This window comes from Moschus berezovskii, chromosome 7 (genome assembly GCF_049115385.1).
Source record: "Moschus berezovskii isolate FMDL1 chromosome 7, NW_MosBer_1.0, whole genome shotgun sequence".
NCBI lineage: Eukaryota > Metazoa > Chordata > Mammalia > Artiodactyla > Moschidae > Moschus > Moschus berezovskii.
This window is the reverse complement of record NC_142466.1, coordinates 98,621,930-98,644,203: the sequence shown is the minus strand read 5'-3', so window position 1 is coordinate 98,644,203 and position 22,274 is coordinate 98,621,930. Positions and strand designations below refer to the sequence as shown.

Genomic DNA, 22,274 nt, shown 5'->3' with positions numbered 1-22,274 from the left:
TGAACCTCGGTCAGATTTATTACCAGAGTGGGGAAGCTATATACTAAAAAGAACGATGAGTGTCTCTCATCAACCAGCCATACAAAAGGGTTAAATTGCAAGCCACTGGAATTGCCCAGCGACATTGCACCCTGCAGAGAGTGCAGGATGGAAAAACAGAAGGAGGCATTCTGTGCTTTGAATAAAGGGGCCCCTAGATAGTTAAAGTACATATCTCAGGAAGAATGTCGAGGACCCCAGTTTCTGGCATCTTCCCATACACGGAAGAGTACTAAAAACCATAAACTTGAGATATCTGTTCTGTGTGATGAACAGTAAACTTTTATCAAGATGTATGCTTGACTACATGTATTTCCCAGCCAAAAATTCATCTATATATACAAGCTCCTCCCCTGCCTCTGCAGAGCAGTTCCTCAGAGCTGTCTGAGAGTTTACTTCCCAGTCTATGGTCCTCAGTAAGTTCCCGGAAGAAAACTGAAATTCACAACTCTTATGTTGTGCATTATTCTGTGGTTTCCAGTCAGCTGCATGATCACAAGGGTAAACAGCCAATATATTTATAACCATTCTGTACCCATATAAACATTCTGTTTCTCACTTTGAGTACAGTATTCGATAAATTACATGAGCTACTTAACACTTTGTTTTAAAATAGACTTTGTGTTCATTTTTCCCAGCTGTAGGCTAATATAAGTGTTCTGAGAATATTTAAGGTAGGCTAGGCTAACCATGAGTTTGAGTGAACTACAAGAGTTGGTGATGGACAGGGAGGCCTGGCGTGCTGTGATTCGTGGGGTCGCAAAGAGTTGGACACGCCTGAGCTACTGAACTGAACTGAACTGAACTGAGGCTAACCCTTGATATTAGGTTACATGTTTTAATGCATTTTCAACTTATAATATTTTTCAACTTCCAATGAATTTGTGAAGATTTAACCCCACTGTAAGCTGAGGAAGATCTGTATTCTAAAGAAAAAATCAAATGTTTAAATATGATTGTACAAAAATATTTATCATACCATAATTTATAAATATGGTATGTCCATAGTATAGAATTCAGTATAGGCATTAAAAGTGTGATATGAAATTGTATTTCTTAACATGAAGTAAACTTACTTCATTGTATTGTTGAATGGGGTAAGCAGTTTACAGGAATACGTACGGCATTCACTTTTATAAGTAGGACTTAACGTTAGTTGTCTCCACTTTCAGTCTCTACTTCATCTGCCATGCACTTCACTTTCCAAATCAAATGTTTTAATTTACTAACTATACATATTAATAAATATGAAAAAGTTTTAATATATAGACAGAGTAGCAAGCACAAATCTAGCTATTTTAAGAGGGGGCATTATTGCTATTGTTAAAAGGCATTCCCTCCCGTTACAGAAGAGAAACTGAATGAGACTCTGGTTTATACTTTGTTAAAAGAAATTGAGATCTATTATAAATTTTGAATTTATTTGAGCAAATATCAACTGAAATTGGTCACTGCCTAACCAAAACATTAGGAGACTACACAGAAAGGGGTGCATGAAGAAACTTTTGCAGACAAAAGATGGAAGCAAAGTAAGAAAATTATTATTTTTTGTTTTTTTATGGAAATTATTGGTTAGGCTATAGCTTAAAACCTAGTTGACTGTGATTGGTCGTCCTTAGTTTTGATTTTGTAACCTTGAGGCATTTACAGGCTTAGATTTTGGCTTGCCGATGTAGGCACCATGGCATAAGAGCTGCCTCAGTCTAATGGCCTCCCTGCTATTTCATTTAAAAGCTTCAGAAGAAGTCTGAGGTGAGTCCTGAGAAATACTGTTCACGTGGCAGTCACTGGGCTGCCACTTCCCCAAACAAAGCTAGGACCTCATCAATAACTTAAACTAGCCATATAATGTCTCCCATCATATTAATTGCTTCTGTCAAAAGAAAATTCAGAGTATTTAATTTTGTATGAATATCATATTGAGCAAGAAACAGACTGTTCCAGAACAAGGCCTGTGTGCTCAGTTGTGTCCAGCTGTTTGCAACACCATGTACTATATCCTGCTGGGCTCCTCTATCCATGGGATTCTCCAAGCAAGAATACTGGAGTGGGTTGCCATTTCCTCCTACAGGGTATCCTCCCGGTCCAGGGATCGAACCTGCATCTCCTGTGTCTCCTGCATTAGCAGATGGCTTGTTTACCACTAGTGCCACCTGGAAAGCCTGTTCCAGAACAAGGAGACTTCCAAACTGAAGGTAAAAAGAAGCTCAGTTCTCAATAGCTGTAGTTCGGTTTATAAAGCATGAAAAATACATTGTTTTCTATTGTGTTGGTTCCTGGAAAATGACAGTATTCCTTTTCATTGCATAAGTTTACATATCTGTAACTGATTTGCTGGAAAGCTGTAAGGTCATGCTGTGAGACCACGAAGAATCTTCAGTTTAGTTTAAAATCAGAGTATTTTGGGGAAATCTATATGATGATGAAACAAGCCTTTTACAAATTCAAAGTCACCAAGAATTTGTGCAAAGAGAAGACTCTCAAAATGGCCAAAAAAGAGTTAAACACAGATTAACTCTTTTACTGAGGCAATCTGTACATCAAAATTTATATGGAAAAAGAAGGCAAGCACTATTCGGAATACTCTCAGTGCTTTTTTAAAAAGAATATACTTAATTCTCAGTGTTTCTAAGATTTAAATTATAATGTACTAAATAAATATTAGCTTGACTATTTTTTATTTCCTCATATATTTATAACCAATAGAGAGTTTTTAAAGTGTTGGCAAAAATTTTAATGCTATAGAATAATCATAAGTTTTCAAATTATTTAAACGGCTATGTATGGTTTCAGTTTGCATAGTCATTTTCAGTCCACTGCTATTCAAAGTGAGGACTGCCTGTACTTGAGAACGTTTTTGTCTTGCCCCCATATTGAATAACAGTTGGCTGGATATCAAATTCTGTGTTCTCAATTTTCTTCCTTTAATAAAGCTCTATTCCATTGTCTTATTGCATCCATGATTACTGTTGAAAAATCTATTGATAATCTGATATTTGTCCCTTTGTATCTGATCTGTTCTTCTCTGTAAGTTTTTAACACTTTTCTTCACCTTTCATATTATAAATATTAGTAAAATGTGTCTTAATTGTGGGTTTTCAACCCCTATTTAACATGCTTTTCACCTTTTTATAATATCAAAATTTTATCTTTTATTTTTTTAAAATATTTTCTCCTCTACTGTTTTTTTCCCCTTTCTGGAACACCTGTTTGTATCTGCCATGTCTCACAGGTATTCTTTTATATTGTCCTTTCCCACTTCTTTCTGGGAAAATTTCTCAATCTGGTCCTTTTCATTACTATTTTTTTCCCCTCAGCTTTATTCTGCTGTTTCACCTATTCTTCATATCCAATATTTCTCCTTAATTCTTATTTTACATTTTCCTCTTCTTGTTTCATTTTATTAATATCTCTTTTAGACTTCCCTGGTGGCTCAGAAGGTAAAGCATTCTGCCTACAATGAAGGAGACCCTGGTTCAATCCCTGGGTTGGGAAGATCTCCTGGAGAAGGACATGGCAACCCACTCCAGTATTCTTGCCTGGAAAATCCCATGGACGGAGGAATCTGGTAGGCTATATAGTACATGGGGTTGCAAAGAGTTGGACATGACTAAGTGACTTCACTTTCACAATGTTTAGTGTATATAAGCCATCCAGTCTATGACATTTTGTTATAGCAGCCCAAATGGACTAAAACACAAAGATTTTCCTGGATTATCCATGTAAGCCTTAAATGTAATCACAAGGTCCTTAATAAAAGGAAGAAAGAAAATTTTGATGAAAAAGATGATAGGATGATGGAGAAAAGGGAAGAAAAGTTGATGTGGGCCATGGGCCAAGAAAGTGGGCAGCCTCTAGAATCTGTCTGGAAAATATAACGGATTCTTCCTGAAAACCTCCAGAAGGAGGCAACTCCACTGATACCTTGAGTTTAATTCATAAGACTTAGTTCAAAGTTCTGGGCTTCATAATTTTAAGATGATATGTTTGTTTTGTTTTAAGTAAATGGTAATGTGTTACAATAGCAATAGGAAATTGATACAGCACTCAAAGCGTTGGTTGGAGAATGGAATAAATTTATAGTAGCGTGACATATATACGTGTGTGTGTAACTGAATATTATACCTCTGAGCCAGTGCTCCCTAAAGCGGAACCTTAGGTGCAATCGAGATGTCCCTTGTTTATTTGGGGAAGTTAAGTTCCCAACAAGAGATGTTGTATATGCCACATTATTGCAAAGTGTTGATGAGGGAGATGGTGCAGAACTGACCTAACTATAGTTTGTTCCGTTTCTGACTGATTAATCAGAGTGTCCTAAAACCAGCTCAGTGGGTAGAATGAGACACACATCATCCTATTCCCTTTAGTTCTGCTTTCTCTCTTTCTATCCTGCCCCCAGACCAAACTGAACTCTAGCCTCCTTTAGTTGCAAAATAAAAGCCCCAGCATTTCAATGGATGCAAGCACACATTGGTGGGAAATTGCAGTGATGTAATAGCCAGTATCAAAGAGCCAAAAGCGTCCTGTTTTACATATATTCACTCACGCACACAAACAGAATAAGAGAGGCAGAAGGGAACACGTAAAGATATTAATTGTTGGTATGACTTAGATTTTGATTTTTACTTTTAGGAAATTTTTATTTTTACTTGGTTATATTTGTAATTTTTCACAATGAACAAGAGTTCTTTGTAAAATTAACTTTAATATAGAAAATATAGCAATCAAGTATAACTTTTAGTTGTTGGCAAGAGCTCAACAAAAATGTAAGAGAAAAAAAAAAGACAAAATTATGAGAGGATTATAAATTCCAATCACTGCAGCAGCAGCAGCTTAATACAATCAGGGTGATAGAGGTTAGTTATAAAAATAAATCAAGCAACCAAAATTGTTAAGAGGCATGGACATGAAAGTCCCCAATAAAATGAGTGGCATTGTGACTGTAACATGTCTGAGTCCTCAAACTGTGATATGCTTCTGATTCCTATTTCTAAATTTTTGACCCAGCACCTTCAGCTTCCCTGAGGGCAGAACAGCTCTCCTTATTTAAGTAAGCAACTTTTCAGCTCTGGGAAGAGAAAATAAGCAGATAGTATTAACACTTTAATTCAGGAAAATCTGAGTATGTTTACAGTAAGAAAAATCTGGCAGTTAGTCTTATAATTTTAAATTGAAAGATATAGAAGAGTTTGACTCAATGTAGAAACTACATTGAATGTTACAAGATTTTGAGAGGTATTCTATACAGAAAAGTATTCGATGTTCAAAAGTTGTTTAAATGCTCAGTAAGGTTTTGCTTATGAAAGTGTCAAGTTTGCTGTCAGGAATTTAAAACGTGTAAAAAGGTCAAATATATTGAAAAGTACAAATATAATTTGAAATTAATTTTTAAAACCTGCTTATTTGCATATGTAACAGATTTATAAATTGAAAAACACTTATAAATTATAGGTTAAAAATAGGTTTTAAAGTTTTCAACATTAATAAAACTAGCATGGTACTGTAAATTAAGTATACTTCAATAAAAAATTCTTCCTTTAAAAACACAACAAATAAAAGTCATCATATATTGACTTCATATATTAATTTTCAATCCATGTAACCGTAGGTAATTATTTCTAAGCAGAAAAGCCATCCCCTCCAAAGTTAAAAAGTAAATGACTCATTATCAATAACTACTTACATCAACAGCAGAGGATAACAATCTCAGGTTTTAAAAATGTGATGGCATGTATGTCACGTTTAAACACAATGTAAAATATATATATATGCCAATCAAAGACTTAATTTGACATCCTCCTAAAAATTTGAAAAAATTATCACTTGTGAACTCTGAAAAGTAGTAAAAGTGTTAGTCACTCAGTCATGTCTGACTCTTTGCAACCCCATGGAGTGTAACCCACCAGGGTCCTTTGTCCATGGTATTCTCCAGGTAAGACTACTGGAGTGGGTTGCCATTCTCTACTCCAGGGGATCTTCCTGACCCAGCAATCCAACCTGGGTCACCAGCATTGCAGGAAAATTACCATCTGAACCGTTAGACTGAACCTACAAGAATATCAGACAGTAAAAATAAGCACAATTTAAAATCAGACTTGCATCAAAAACACCATGTTGTATTTCTTTTAGTAATTATTGCTTGAAAGTGAAAGTCTCTCAGTCGTGTCTGACTCTTTGCAACCCCATGGACTGTAGCCTACCAGGCTCTTCCGTCCGTGCGATTCTCCAGGCAACAGTACTGAAGTGGGTTGCCGTTTCCCTCTCCAGGAGATCTTCCCAAACCAGGGATCGAAGCTGGGTCTCTTGCATTGCAGGCAGACACTTTACCATCTGAGCCACCAGGGAAGCTCAAACTATTGCTTACAGATATAAAAAATCAACTACAGTCCCTACCTGATCAAGTCTACCTGAAAGGGCAATACACAAAGGTAGTGTCCAGACCTATTTATAAAGGATTCTTTCATTGGCTTATTCATTCATTCATTTCAAAACATCCATTATCAGTAACTGGTGTGAGAGAGAGCTCCGTGCTCACAAGGAGCTCATTTTCCAGAGAAATAATCCTACCTGCGCAGGAATTATTGGCAGAGGCCAGGTTCTGAATGACTTAAATGTCATGCAAATGACACTTTGGCCTGGTGGAGTATTTTAAGCTGGAGAAAACCCTAATTTGGTTTATATTTTTAGAAAACTCACTGGGACAGCCCTTTGGAGGTTTGTTTAGAGGTCAAAGACTAAGGAGACTAGACTGAATAGGAAACTATTACTAAATTAGTTACATCTATGAGTAACTAGCTATGATCTGCTGTCCGAAAGTCAGGTGAGCGTATTAAGTGGTCTGACTATTCGTAGATTCACAGCGTTACTTCTGGCTAATCAACTTCAGTTCAGTTCAGTCAGTTGCTCAGTTGTGTCCAACTCTGCGACCCCACGAACTGCAGCACGCCAGGCCTCGCTGTCCATCACCAACTCCCGGAGTTCACTCAAACTCATGTCCACAGTCGGTGATGCCATCCAGCCATCTCATTCTCTGTCATCCCCTTCTCCTCCAGCCCCCAATCCTTCCCAGCATCAGAGTCTTTCCCAGTGAGTCAACTCATCGCATGAGGTGGCCAAAGTATTGGAGTTTCAGCTTTAGCATCAGTCCTTCCAATGAACACCCAGGATTGATCTCCTTTAGAATGGACTGGTTGGATCTCCTTGCAGTCCAAGGGACTCTCAAGAGTCTTCTCCAGTACCACAGTTCAAAAACATCAATTCTTTGGTGCTCAGCTTTCTTTATAATCCAACTCTCACATCCATACATGACCCCTGGAAAAACCATAGCCTTGACTAGACGGACCTTGGTTGGCAAAGTAATGTCTCTGCTTTTTAATATGTTGTCTAGGTTAGTCATAACTTTCCATATGCAGAGTAAATCATGCGAAATGCTGGGCTGGAGGAAGCACAAGCTGGAATCAAGATTGGTGGGAGAAATATCAATAACCTCAGATATGCAGTTGACACCACCCTTATGGCAGAAAGTGAAGAACTAAAGAGCCTCTTGATGAAAGTGAAAGAAGAGAGCGGAAAAAGTTGGCTTAAAGCTCAACATTCAGAAAACTAAGATCATGGCATCCAGTCCCATCACTTCATGGCAAATAGATGGGGAAACAATGGAAGCAGTGGCTAACTTTATATTTCTGTTCTCCAAAATCACTGCAGTTGGTGATTGCAGCCATGAAATTAAAAAAGGCTTACTCCTTGGAAGCAAAGTTATGACCAACATAGAGAGCATATTAAAAAGCCGAGACATTACTTTGCCAACAAAGGTATGTCTAGTCAAGGCTATGGTTTTTCCAGTGGTCATGTATGGATGTGAGAGTTGGACTATAAAGAAAGCTGAGCGCCAAAGAATTGATGCTATTGAACTGTGGTGTTGGAGAAGACTCTTGAGAGTCCCCGGGACTGCAAGAAGATCCAACCAGTCCATTCTAAAGGAGATCAGTCCTGGGTGTTCATCGGAAGGACTGATGTTGAAGCTGAAACTCCAATACTTTGGCCACCTCATGGGAAGAGTTGACTCATTGGAAAAGACCCTGATGCTGGGAGGGATTGGGGGAAGGAGGAGAAGGGGACGACAGAGGATGAGATCATTGGATGGCATCACCGACTCGATGGACATGGGTTTAGGTGGATTCCGGGAGTTGGTGATGGACAGGGAGGCCTGGCGTGCTGCAGTTCTTGGGGTCACAAAGAGTCGGACATGACTGAGTGACTGAACTGAACTGAACTGATGAGAAGGTAATAGGAAGGAAGGCTAGGGGTCTCCGAATGGAAGAAATAGGCTGCAAGTGTTAGATAACTTTTTCTCTCTCTCTTAAGCGGCAGGAGGAAATAAAGTACAAGTGCCAGGTTTTTTCCCTTCTGTATACAAAATTAAAAGGAGGTTTCTTTTAAAATTCTCTGTTGCCATGATGACACCTGGTTCCACCTGAACTTGCTGCTGCTGCTGCTAAGTCGCTTCAATTGTGTCCGACTCTGTGCGACCCCATAGAGGGCAGCCAACCAGGCTCCGCCGTCCCTGGGATTCTCCAGGCAAGAACACTGGAGTGGGTTGCCATTTCCTTCTCCAATGTGTGAAAGTGAAAGTGAAGTCGCTCAGTTGTGTCCGACCAGTAGCGAACCCATGGACTGCAGCCCACCAGGCTCCTCTGTCCATGCGATTTTCTAGGCAAGAGTACCGGAGTGGCTTGCCATTGCCTTCTCCACCACCTGAACTTTTCTCAAACAATGAGCTAACCAATTTGTTTTTCTTATTGAAATGTTTTTCTTCAGCTATGTTAATGCACTATGTATTTATCCTAGACTCTTTCTTCAAGTTGGTTCCGCCTAAGACTCAGAATGATAAGGACTCAACAAACCAGTATGTCTTACTCATACATTATTCTCCTAATCTATGTTAATGAAACTATATATTTACTCGGAAACCTGCCTTTCTGCAAGATTCATGTCAATGTTTCTTCATGTTTTATGGCCTGGGATGACTCACCCTGTGCCAGTGTTATTTCAGAAGGCATGTTGTGGGTGAGGGGCCTGGTACCAGTCCCTGAGTTTTGAGACACTTCCTTTCTCTAATTAACAGCTTGCTGATAGGTATATAACTTACTCCTAAAGGCTAGCAAAGGGGCACTCTTTCTGCCCCCTTCTGATGTCTAAGTCAGACGCTTTCTCTATTTCTTTTATACTTTAATAAAACTTCTTTAAACAAAAGCTCTGAGCGATCAAGCCTTGTCACTGGCCCTGGATTGAATTCCTCTCTTCCAGAGGCCAAGAATCCTGGCATCTTTCATGCCACAGCCACAACCTTTCAGTTAGCGATCCAGATGCAGCAAAACCAGGCCATCCCAGGGAAAAACCCTTAAGCTGTCTTCTGGTTTTAGAAGGAGTGAGGTTGTAAATGGCTTCTTTCTTTTCCTGGGATAGGCTTTTCTGACCTTCTATGAGAATGAAGTCTATGTAGGTCACCCTAGTTTGTGTTATTTGAGCCTTTTGGGGGGGCACCTTACTTCCATTATTGGCTAGGTAGTTGGAAGTGGTTACAGTATTTTTGTCAGAGGCCTCCTTAGTAGGGCTGGCATTGAGAATGTTTTCTACATAGTGGAGGAAGGTAGGGAAGAGACCAAGAAGGTCCTAAGGAAGAGGGTCAGGAACTTGTATTACCTCAATGGAGGAGAGCCCACATCCCCTTTGAAGGACTTTGTTCCGATATAAGGCTATTAATGGCAAGCCACTCCAGTACTCTTGCCTAGAAAATCCCATGGATGGAGGAGCCTGGTAGGCTGCAGTCTGTGGGGTCGCTAAGGGTCGGACATGACTGAGTGACTTCACTTTCACTTTTCACTTTCACACATTGGAGAAGGAAATGGCAACCCACTCCAGTGTTCTTGCCTGGAGAATCCCAGGGACGGGGGACCCTGGTGGGCTTCCGTCTATGGGGTCACGCAGAGTTGGACATGACTGAAGTGACGCAGCAGCAGCAGCAGCAAGGCTATTAAAAAACTGGAAATAAGGAATTTCATCCTACTTCTTAGTTCAACTGAAAAATGGCATTGTAATTTAGAAACCCATTGACAGGCCAACTTTCCTCATCTCCCAGTCAATATTGGGGCCAGACTGTATAACATAGGAAGATTAAACATTTTGGGGTCACAGGGTGATACCCAATAAAACTTCCAGTTCTGCAGAATGCACCCTAATGAGCTATCCTTTGGCATGGTGGGTGTTTTGTTCCTTAGATATTCCATTTTGGATTTCTTTCCAACTACTGAGGGGGTAGTTAGGCAGGCAAATGCCAGAATATTTGACCCAAGATTTATAGTTCAGGAAACTTGGAACCAGGACCAAACTGTTAATGGGTCCCTCACAAGACCAAAATAAGAGGTGAACAAATGTCATGGACTCTGATATAACTGAGAGTCCTACTTGAATTTCTAATGACCCATGTTTGAGATAACATTGGGTCCCTCCTCGGTCAGAATATCCCACAGGAGGTAAGAATGTCTCCAGGCCAGGGCAGCTTAACCACCTTAGTTCCTGACCACGCTGACCTGTTAGGGAGTGACGTAGCTGTCTGGGGTGGGGGGTGGGGGGGTGCCCAGTCTTTTTCTTCCTTTCAGCTGAAAAGGAGTTTTTGGCTTCTGAGTGAGAGCTAAAAGCAGGAGGGAGTCCCACAAGGCATGTACCAGATCTCTGGGGCAGCTGGCATTCTATGCGGATGCCAGAAGAGCCCTGAAAGCTTGGGCAATAGGAATCACCAAAGGTTCACTTCCCAAGCAGTTGTAGGAGGAGAGCTTGGGCAGTGGGTATTTCCTGATCTTGCCAGCAGTTCAAAGGGTGTCCCAGTAGTGGGGCTTCTGGATTTTCAAGCAGCTTATAGGATACCCCAGCCTACCTCAGAGAAACTAGCACTGACCAGGAGAGGTCAAGTCACTGGTCGAGTATACCTACCTTAGGACCCTTTCCCATTCGGGCATCCCTGGGTGTCCTTTCCTAAATTCGGATTGAGCATCTTTCTGTTTTGTCAGGTGGTTGTCATTCTTGGCCTTTTCCTAGTCTTGCCTCTTGGGCCTGGCCACTTCCCTTTACCAAACCAAAAGTGACTATGGGGAATGCTACTGTTGACCCCAGGAGGTCAGCGAGGAGGGCAGAAAACCCTCGTGCAGCCAACACTGCCTAGGACAGGGGTCGAGGGGAGAGCACCATTGGCAAGACTGCAGTGGCCTCCTCTCATCCACAGGCCCCCACCGTCCCTGTGTTACCAAACCAAACTTGGGTCTGCTCACCACACACAGTAAAGCCAATCTAGTGACACCAGGTTGTGGTGAAGGAAAATGCAGCATTTATTACAGATACCATACAAGGAGTCCAGGGCAGCTAATAACTCAAATAAATCTGAACTCTCCAATGGGTTTCAGGAAGCATTTTTAAAGGCAAGGAGACGGAGGGGAGTCACCGGGTATTTGATCAGCTGATGTGCAATTCTCTGATTGGTTGATGGTAAAAGAGCAGGGCAGTGTCTAAGGGGTTAACGTTATCAATCCTCAGGCTTCAGTAGTCTGGGGGCTATGTGCTCACAGTCATCTAGTAGCTAACTTCTTTTGTTTGGTGAAAGTTTCAGCATCTGTAAAACTCAGGAAATGTGCATCAGATACTGTTATCTAGGTACTTCAGGGATGAACCAAAGACTGCCAAACAAAATTAGAAACTTACTGTAGAATTTTAACAAAATGAGTATGAAAAAACTTCAGATAATTGTGTAATCCTCTTTATTACCCACTCCAGTATTCTTGCCTGGAGAATCCCAGGGACGGAGGAGCCTGGTGGGCTGCCGTCTATGGGGTCACACAGAGTCAGACACAGCTGAAGCGACTTAGCTGCTGCTGCTGCTTTATTACCTATATTCGATTAAGTTTAATGATATGTAATTTTAAAACTCCAAAATAACAGCAACTTTAAAATTTTAAAAGAGGTCTGGAAGGTGGAGGTCTGGACTTGGTTCAGGAGACAAGAATAACTTCCCAAGTTGTTTTCTTGTGCCAGATTCAGCTCTCAGCCTATGAAGTCTTGTATAGACATCCTGACATTCCTAATGACAGACTCCTTGAGAGCAGGATGCACATCTAATTCTCATCTATACTGTTGGCACTATGTCAGAACAATTCTTCAATAAATATCTGTTTTAAGAACAGAGGATGTATGGATGCTCAGATGGATGGATGGAACTCCATATATGGAACTCAATATCTAGCTTCAACTATTCTAACAAACACAAGAAAAAACTTACCTCGGGATGCGGCAGTGGGCCCGATAGTGCCAACAACATGGATGATAAAAGAATTTACTGAGCCAGAAGTGAGGGTAGAAAGCAAGAGTTATTGAGTACACTGCAAGGGAGCTATAGGCAAGACCAAGAGGGGGTGTGCACCTGGGGAGAGATACTGGGCTTCTTTCATGGTCCGCTCTGGTCACCCTTGGATTAATAGTCTACCCAAGGGTGGTTAGGGCTTCCTGGAACTTCAACTGCTTGTGACTGCTGGTAATTTTCCACTGGGGGAGGGTGAGATGGTCTTATCTTGAAATGCCTTCCCCAGCCTAACACGGCTGTTTTATTGTTAAGCTCTACAGAAATCATATGACCACACATTGGCTTTACTTCTTTCCTTGTAACCAGATGAACAGACCTTGTAGAGCAGGTGTTGGCAAACCAGATAACAGATTTTTTTACACTAGGTGGGTCACAAGATCTGTCTCTATTCACCTCTTCTGTTGTAATATGATAATAACCATAGAAAATACCTAAATGAATGATCATGTGTCAATAGCACTGGCATTTGAATTTCATTTGATTTCCACATGTCTTGAAATGGTCTCCTTTTAATTTGTAACCATTTAATATTGTAAAAACCATTCTTACCTTGTGGGCAGCACAAAAAAACAGGCAGTGAGCGGTAGTTTGCTAATCCCTGGCCTAGCAAGGCAAATGATTAAAATTAGGAGCTGAAAAAGGCAGTAAAACTTTATGGTAGAAGCCCTAAGAAGAAGGTCAGGGTGGAATACAGCTGACTTTCACTTTTTCACTCCATATTTTTCCTTTCCAGAGTCATTCCACGTTTCTTTCCTGTGCTCCACTTCTAGGATGGCCTTCAACCAGCATGCACATTTTTTCATGTGTCTTCAGAGTTCTCTCTTGCAGGACCATTTGTGTTTAAAAATGTTTCTAGAAGACTGAAAAACATTCAAGACCCAAAGTAATTGCTTTCTAAAGAAGGGCTTCAGTTCATTGGTTCATTGAGAGACAGCATTTCATTAATGCACATAAATCTCTGTGTGCCTCATAAATGATATAATGCTGGATTCTGTTCCTTTCACAAAAGCCACATGCTTCTGTTGCATGACTTGGGGGCAGCCCAGAAGGCAGGAACAGATTTATATAAATGTGCTTCAGTGGATAGTGAAGGTGATCTGAGTAGGGCAAAAGGAAGGACATCCTGCAGTACTGTTTTGGAGACTGAATGGGCTTATGAACTTCCAGATGTTCAAGCTGGTTTTAGAAAAGGCAGAGGAACCAGGGATCAAATTGCCAACATCCGCTGGATCATCAAAAAAGCAAGAGAGTTCCAGAAAAACATCTATTTCTGCTTTACTGACTATGCCAAAGCCTTTGTCTGTGTGGATCACAAGAAACTGTGGAAAATTCTAAAGGAGATGGGAATACCAGACCCCCTGACCTGCCCTTTGAGAAACCTGTATGCAGATCAGGAAGCAACAGTTAGAACTGGACATGGAACAACAGACTGTTCCAAATAGGAAAAGGACTAGGTCAAGGCTGTATATTGTCACCCTGCTTATTTAACTTCTATGCAGAGTACATCATGAGGAACGCTGGGCTGGAAGAAGCACAAGCTGGAATCAAGATTGGTGGGAGAAATATCAATAACCTCAGATATGCAGTTGACACCACCCTTATGGCAGAAAGTGAAGAAGAACTAAAGAGTCTCTTGATGAAAGTGGAAGAGGAGAGTGAAAAAGTTGGCTTAAAGCTCAACATTCAGGAAACTAAGATCATGGCATCCGGTCCCATCACTTCATGGCAAATAGATGGGGAAACAGTGGAAACAGTAGCTGACTTTATTTTGGGGGGCTCCAAAATCACTGCAGATGCTGATTGTAGCCATGAAATTAAAAGACGCTTACTCCTTGGAAGGAAAGTTATGACCAACATAGATAGCATATTAAAAAACAGAGACATTACTTTGCCAACAAAGATCTGTCTAGTCAAGGCTATGGTTTTTCCAGTGGTCATGTATGGATGTGAGAGTTGGACTGTGAAGAAAGCTGATAGCCGAAGAATTGATGCTTTTGAACTGTGGTGCTGGAGAAGACTCTTGAGAGTCCCTTGGACTGCAAGGAGATCCAACCAGTCCATTCTAAAGGAGATCAATTCTGGGTGTTCATTGGAAGAACTGATGTTAAAGCTGAAACTCCAATACTTTGGCCACCTGATGTGAAGAGAAGACTCTGATGCTGGGAGAGATTGGGGGCAGGAGGAGAAGGGGACGACAGAGAATGAGATGGCTGGATGGCATCACCGACTCGATGGACATGAGTTTGAGTAAACTCCGGGAGTTGGTGATAGACAGGGAGGCCTGGTGTGCTACGATTCATGGGGTCACAAAGAGTTGGACACGACTGAGAGACTGAACTGAACTGAACTGAGACCTCATTGCTCTTTTAAGAAGTGCCTATATTTATGATCATTTCATTATGACAGATCACATCTTCAATACCATTTAAATTAGCATTTATGATATACTCTATGAACACTTACCACCTTCACAGTAGACACTGTGTTGTATTTAGCTATCACCTAGCTATGTATACGATATTTTATTAAACTTTTGTAGCCTATGGAGTAAATGATTTTCTAAAGGTGAAGCTCAGCAATGATCTCAGTTCAGGAAAGCCTTTCATGGATAGGTAATTTGATTAGAGCAAACCTTTCTCGGTTTTTGTTAATAAAAAAATATTCTGGCTTTTGGAGTATTGCATTTGGTAAGTTACCTTCTCAAATTTTCTTTCGTCATTTGCAAATTGGGGTAACAGGCTCTTAAAGTACAGGAGTAAAGTGAAAGAGTTTCCTTACAGCGTCTTTGGCATAATGGGGGTACGGTGGTGATTAGGGGTGGAAACGGTGTCCGCTATTATCTTTATTATTGGCAAAAACAAATCTCCCGCAGAGAACATGTTTAATGGCCAGCTGGGACTGAGAACCGTGCAGATACTTAATCCTTCCAGCATTTCAAGCTCCTTTGCGCGGAGCCTGCTTTTCCCTTTCTGCCCATGAGTTGGCGCCTTTTGCCGTCCTTTTTTCCCCAAGCTGGCTTTTGGGGGCTGCGGTCGCTCCCCAGCTCGCAGGTCACATGGCCTGCCAGAGCGAGGGGACCGCGCCAGAGCTGCGCCGTGGGAGGTGAGGCTTCCGCGCGCGTCCAAGTCCTGCGGCGCCCGCTCCTCCGAGGCCTCAAGGTCCGGCGATGGCTCCTCCGTGGTCATGAGCCAGCCTAGGCGACTTCTGCAGTGGCCGTCAGCGTGCTCAGAGAACCGAGCTGACCGCTCTCACCCGGTAGGTTCCCGCTGCGAACGATCTGCTCTGCCCCTTTGGCATCATGACCAGAGCGCCCACCCGGGAGATGTCTCCAGAGCGAGGGAAAATGGATTAGGGTTGCTGCAGCCGGCACGCGGAGAGCAGTTGCAGGGGCTGGCGAGCCTGGGAGGGCCTGTGCCCCCGGCGGTGCGCTTTGGCGGGCTGGCTTCACGGCGGCCCCGCTGGTGGGGCCCGCTGCTTCCTGCGGGAGGAATGTGGAGACCCCAGAAGGGCGTCCCCAGCACGGCCTGGGCCGGCATCCGCGCAGGGATGACCGAGTGTCGCAGCAAGGACGCCTCCCACCCCCTCGCCTGTTTCCTTGGCGCCGCTAGGCCGACGGAAAGGCGCGAGCCGGGCATGTACGAGTCCAGGTAAGACTCCGCCGCCTGCCTAGCCTGGCTGGGCCCAGCACCCTAAGGGTGGATCGCCTAATGGCCGCCCGCTCGCGGCTGTATCTGCCCCGCGCCTCGGGCCAGCCCAGAGCACGGACAAACGCCCTGCTGCGGCGCTGGGTTTCTGCCGGCGACCTCGCAGCCCCGAGACCGAGGACGGTCAACGGGGCAGAGGAAGGCGTCCTTCCCAGCTCCGGGAAAGACAGGACGCCCGGGAGGCAACGCCGCGATTTAGACTGTTCGGGTAGGGAAACTTTGACCGGAGCGCCGCGGGGACTGCCCAAGGTCGGGGGCAGACACTAAATCCGAGACTGGTTCTCCGCTGCCATTCTCTTGAGGGATAGTTCGGACCACCCCGGCTCGCCTCGCCCTTTTCCTGGTCTCCGTGTACGGGCGTTGCCAGCTGCCGCACTGCGCCCGCAGTATCCAGGGCGAGAATTGGAGGGTGGGTGTAACCCCGCCAGCCCCTGCTTGTCTCTTGTTCTCCCTGGAGGTGAAGGGACACAAGGGCGGATCCAATGATGATCTCACTATGCGGACCATTAGCAGAAACCTGCAGGTGTGTGTGTGCGCGCGTAGGCGTGCGCGCATTTCCCCTAGAGAACTAAACCTTGTAAGGGGAAATTGGCCTTTAGGAATGCATTTCTAGAGTGCCCGGCACCAGATATTTTAGGTGAGAAGATAAAACCCTGTTTGTTTAACGTTACTAAAATTAGAATTTTTTAAAAGGATAAGCTTATTACAAAACATTCAAGAAACAGAAAAATGTAAAGAAGAAAATAAAAATAACTTTAAACTTCATCTCCTAGATTGTTGTTTTCCTAGGTATCTTAAAAATTTCTCTGCCTGCACACACTTAAACTAGTAACGTGGGCAAAAAAAAATTATTTCAATTTGTATGTCTGATAACCCAGAGGTAATCCTCTCTGTATTGTATTTCCTCTCTGTATTGGCCTTTTGCATTTGTGTGAGTGAGCTATTAATTCTCTTACCTCTTTCAGTCAGAGTGTCTTTCTGTTCATGATTTTTAAGTGCTTGTTATATATTACACATTAAAGTACTAATAGTAATTCTGTCATCTGTGTTGCACAGTCTTTTGTCTAACTTTTTAAGATTTATTTTTAATTAAAAGATAATTACAATGTTGTGTTGGTTTCTGCCGTACATCAACATGTTTTTTTGTTTGGTCAGCTTTTCATCTTTGGCCATTCAGTTCTATTCTTTTTCTTTATGGTTTCTGCTTGAGTCTTGCTGAGAAAGGCCTTTCCTAACTCGAGTTTGTATAAATATTCACCTATATTTTCTTCAGGTATTTTTAAGCTTTTGTTGAAAAATTTTAATGTGTCATTTATTTTAAGATGTGAAGTGAAGAGCTAATTACTTTTCGTAAATGGTAGCCAGTTGCTACAAAGCTAAGTTTATTTTTTATGCCTGATTTAGACTGCTACATTTATGGTGTATTAAATTATTATATATTTATGTCTGCAGATTTTTGCATGTGTCTATCGGTATATTTTGGTGCCAGTACCATGTTATTTTCATTACTGAAGTTTTATAACAAATTTATTATCTTTGTTATTGCCCAGTATCATCCACCTGGCTTTTTAAAAATTCAGTTTTATTAAGATATAGTTTGCGTGCATGCTCCATCGCTCAGTTGTGTCCAGCTCTTTTCAACTCTATGGACTGTAGCCCTCCAGGCTCCTCTGTTCATAGAATTTCCCAAGCAAGAATACTGGAGTAGGTTGCCATTTCCTCCTCCAGGGCATCTTCCCGACCCAGGCATCAAATTCAAGTCTCCTGCTTCTCCTGCATTGTCAGGAGAATTCTTTACCACCGAGCTATGTGGGAAGCCCCATACTTTGGTCAAATTATCCATCCTGTCTCTGCTCCACCAAAAGAAACAAATCATCTTTGGATTCCTATTGGATCTTTGATAACTAGGGTCCTGAGAGTAGGTCCCCTGAGTGGCACATTCACTATCCCAGTGCCTGGTACAAGACTCAGTATTGGTTGAATTAAACTTTTAACTATGATCATAAAAGTAATGCATGTGATTTCAGAAGGGTAGAAAGCAAGAGAGGAACCTTCCATCCCTCATACCTTCATCTCTCCTTCACTAAATTATACTCCACGTTAAAAATAAAATGATCATACCATGTACCCTTGTCTACAATTTGCACTGACATAGTTTACATTTTTCAGTTAGAGACTTTCAAACTGCTTTGTTCAATATAATGAGTTACCATAAACTGGGTGGCTTAAGCAGAAGAACATTCATGTCCCACAGTTCTGGAGTCTGAAGTATGAGATTAGGGTGCCAGAATAGTTGGGTTCTGATAAGTGGCCCTCTTCCTGGTTTATGGATGGCTGCCTTCCTGATTTGTACTCACTGGCAGAGGAGAGAGAGAAAGCAAGCTCTCTTCTGACTCTTCTAATAAGGGTACTAGTCCCAGCAAAAGAGTTCCACGGGCATGACCTTCATATCTCCTAAAGACCCCATCTCCAAACATCATCACATCGGGTATTCAGATTTTGGTTATGAATTTGGGGATGGGGGACACAAACATTCAGTCCACAGCAGAGATTTAGGTAAGGCCTTTTAAATGTCAGTATATTTAAACCCTTCTTTTCTTTTTAATGTGTCCATATCATCCCCATGTATAATTATCTAAACATTGTTCCCTCTTGTTGGCCATTTCCTTTCCCTGTAGTTTATCTATCCTTCCCTGTAGTTCGTCTAGCCATCTTGATGCCCTGCTGTTGCTAAGTCACTTCAGTCGTGTCTGACTCTGTAAGACCCCATAGACGGCAGCCCACCAGGCTCCCCCATCCCTGGGATTCTCCAGGCAAGAACACTGGAGTGGGTTGCTATTTCCTTCTCCAATGCATAAAAGTGAAAAGTGAAAGTGAAGTCGCTCAGTTGTGTTCGACTCGTAGCGACCCCATGGACTGAAGCCCAACAGGCTCCTCCGCCCATGGGATTTTCCAGGCAAGAGTACTGGAGTGGGGTGCCATTGCCTTCTCCATCTTAATGCCCTGCCCTCCATCTATTCCTCTCCCCCTCTTTCTCCCTCTCTTTCTTACTTTCAAGCAAAATTGCTGTGAACATTCCTTGTGTATGTTTGGTAGCATGTGTTGGCATTTCTGCAGAGTAGATTGCTAGAAGTAGAATTTCTATGTCAAAGGAGATGCACATATAACATTTTTGTAGATACCATCCAAATTTTCTCTTGAAAGGTCATACCAATTTATATAAAAGTGCCCGTTTACTGTACTGGCTCACTCTCTCACAGAAAATTGAATTGATGTTATCTTAAATGTAGAGATTGATTTTGGAGCAAGAGACCTCCATCTCTTTTATTAGTGAGGGTTCTCAGCAGGGAAGATGTTATTTTTATCCATTTATTAGACTTTTACAGTGTCCTTCAGTGGGATTTTATTGAAGTGTATATTCTACATATTTTTTAAGTTTATTCTAGATATTTTGGATTTCTTTTTTTTTTCCATTTTGACTGAGATATTTTATTCCATTGATTAGTAATTGTCTGATTATATGAAAGCAATCACACACACACACACATATATATATGATTATGTAGTGTGTAAGATAGCATAGAGCTTCCCAGGTGGCACAGTGGTAAAAAGAATCCCCTGCCAATTCAGGAGACTCAAGAGACAGAGGTTCCCTGGTGGCTCAGATGGTAAAGACTGCCTGCAATGCTGGAGACATGGGTTTGATCCCTGAGTCGGGAATATCCCCTGGAACAAGAAATGGCAACCCAGTCCAGTATTCTTGCCTGGAAAATTCCATGGACAGAAAAGCCTGGTGGGCTATAGTCTGTGAGGTCACAGAGTCAGACATGACTGAGTGAGCACACACACAGATCATAGCATACATTATTTTTGCATATGAATTCTGCTGCCAAACACATTCTGAAAGTCTGTACCATTTCTAATCATCTTCCAGTTGGTTTTCTTGGCTTTCCAATCTATGCAGAGACAATATTGCATAATGCTTGAGAATATGAGTTCTGTAAACAGTCTGCTTGCTTTTCAAGTTTTGCCACCTATTTAAAGCTTTGCTAACCTTGCGTACAAATTGATTGTGCCTTAATTTTTTAATATATAAAATGGATTTAATAATGGTACTTCTCATAGGCTTCTTATGAGGATAAATGAGATGCTTAAAACAGTGCCCATAGAAATGCTCAGCAAGCATTTCCAAGTAAGTTGATCTCTGCACATTATATGACCAGACTCTTTGCTACTCCCAATTTTATATCTTAGGAATTAACGCCTATAGATGTCTTTTATTTGCTTCAGTTCAGTTCAGTTGCTCAGTCGTGTCTGACTCTCTGCGACCCCATGAATCACAGCACGCCAGGCCTCCCTGTCCATCATCAACTCCCGGAGTTCACTCAAACTCATGTCCATCCAGTCAGGGATGCCATCCAGCCATCTCATTTAACAAACATTAAATCTTTTCTGTGCAAAGAATCCTGTTCTGGATCTGTGAAGGATATCAAAGATAAATCAAACTGAGTCTACTAATACGGGTTTATAAGTCCAACTAGATTGTAAATCACAGGCCATGAATCAAGTCATGTAAGACAGCATGCATCATATGAAAAGTATAAGCTTTGGAATTTTTCCTGTGTTTGAATTCCTTGCTTTCACCTTGATAGCATTTTTTTCCATTTAAATGAGATTAGTTCCATTAATGTTTGAGAGTTGCTCTTTGGTCAGAAGAAATATACGTAACTCTAGTCCAGAACTTGGATACATAGTAGGAGCTTAACTATTGTTGTTTAGTTGTTAAGTCATGTCTGACTCTTTGTGACCCTGTGGACTGTAGCCCACCAGGCTCCTCTGTCCATGAGATTTCCCAGGCAAGAATACTTTTGTGGGTTGCCATTTCCTTTACCAGGGGATCTTCCCAACCCAGGAACTGAACCCTTGTCTCCTGCATTAGAAGGGGGATTCCTTATCGCTAAGCCACCAGGGAAGCCCAGGAGCTTAATAAGTGATAGCTACAAATAGATGCAATTTAAAGTAGAAAGTGACGAATGAATGTTCTGGAATGAAAGTTCATGTAAAGGGCCCTAGAACTTGAAGAAAAAAAGAAATTATTTCTGTTTGGGTGTGTTTACCTGAAACAAATAGATTGCCATTTATTTCTCCAGCAAAGATGGGTTTATTTGGGATCAGCAGAGAACTGCAATTCAGGATCTACAACCATGGTGAGTCATGTGCAACTTTCTGCACATCAAGGGAAGGCAAGTGTTTTTATGGAGGGGAAAAGAATGTTGGAAGGCAGTAGTAAACTAAGAGCCCATGGCTTTTTGTTGGCTGAGTCCTTGCCAGGAAAGAAGAAAAGTCTTTCTTCTTCCTGGTGACTCTCTGTTGTCATTCTAGGACCTGAGAGCTCCCTTTCTGGTCCTCAAAATCTATTTAATTGACTTTTCTATTTATTAATTTTTTAAAATATCTCCCCCTTTTGATGAAGATCTGTTTCCAAAAGCATTGCTGATCAAGTGTCAGGTTTTCTACTTTCAGAGGCATTTTGTTCTTCATTGTAAGGAAAGACCTTTTCTAGGTATTATGTATCATGTTGGAGGGAATAGATTCAGTTCAGTTCAGTTCAGTTCAGTCGCTCAGTCGTGTCCGACTCTCCGCGACCCCATGAATCACAGCACGCCAGGCCTCCCTGTCCATCACCAACTCCCGGAGTTCACTCAAACTCATGTCCACAGAGTCGGTGATGCCATCCAGCCATCTCATTCTCCGTCGTCCCCTTCTCCTCCCGCCCCCAACCTTTCCCAGCATCAGAGTCTTTTCCAGTGAGTCAACTCGTCGCATGAGGTGGCCAAAGTATTGGAGTTTCAGCTTTAGCATCAGTCCCTCCAATGAACATCCAGGATTGATCTCCTTTAGAATGGACTGGTTGGATCTCCTTGCAGAATAAGGGACTCTCAAGAGTCTTCTCCAACACCACAGTTCAAAAGCATCGATTCTTCGGCGATCAGCTTTCTTCACAGGAGTCTTATTATTAAGGTCACATGTGAGTAACAAGGAGGGGTAGGAGGGAGAACACTCAGGCACTTTTCATTTAAAGTTCATGTGTTATCAGTGTCAAAGACATTAGGGGTTTCCCTGGT

The 22,274-nt window shown here is 42.0% G+C and overlaps 1 protein-coding gene across 4 annotated transcripts in view; it reads left to right on the top strand.

Moving 5' to 3' along the window:
* The first annotated feature begins 15,429 nt into the window (after nucleotides 1-15,429).
* Nucleotides 15,430-22,274, top strand: part of PGAP4 (post-GPI attachment to proteins GalNAc transferase 4) — a 40,465-nt gene continuing 33,620 nt past the window's right edge. For 3 of the 4 annotated variants that reach the window (XR_016037896.1, XM_088838213.1, XM_088838211.1), the window contains exon 1: nucleotides 15,430-15,700. The gene's annotated coding sequence lies outside the window, so the exon portion shown is untranslated. Of the gene's footprint in view, nucleotides 16,093-22,274 lie in introns of all 4 variants that reach the window. The other variant, XM_088838212.1, reaches the window with a different exon arrangement.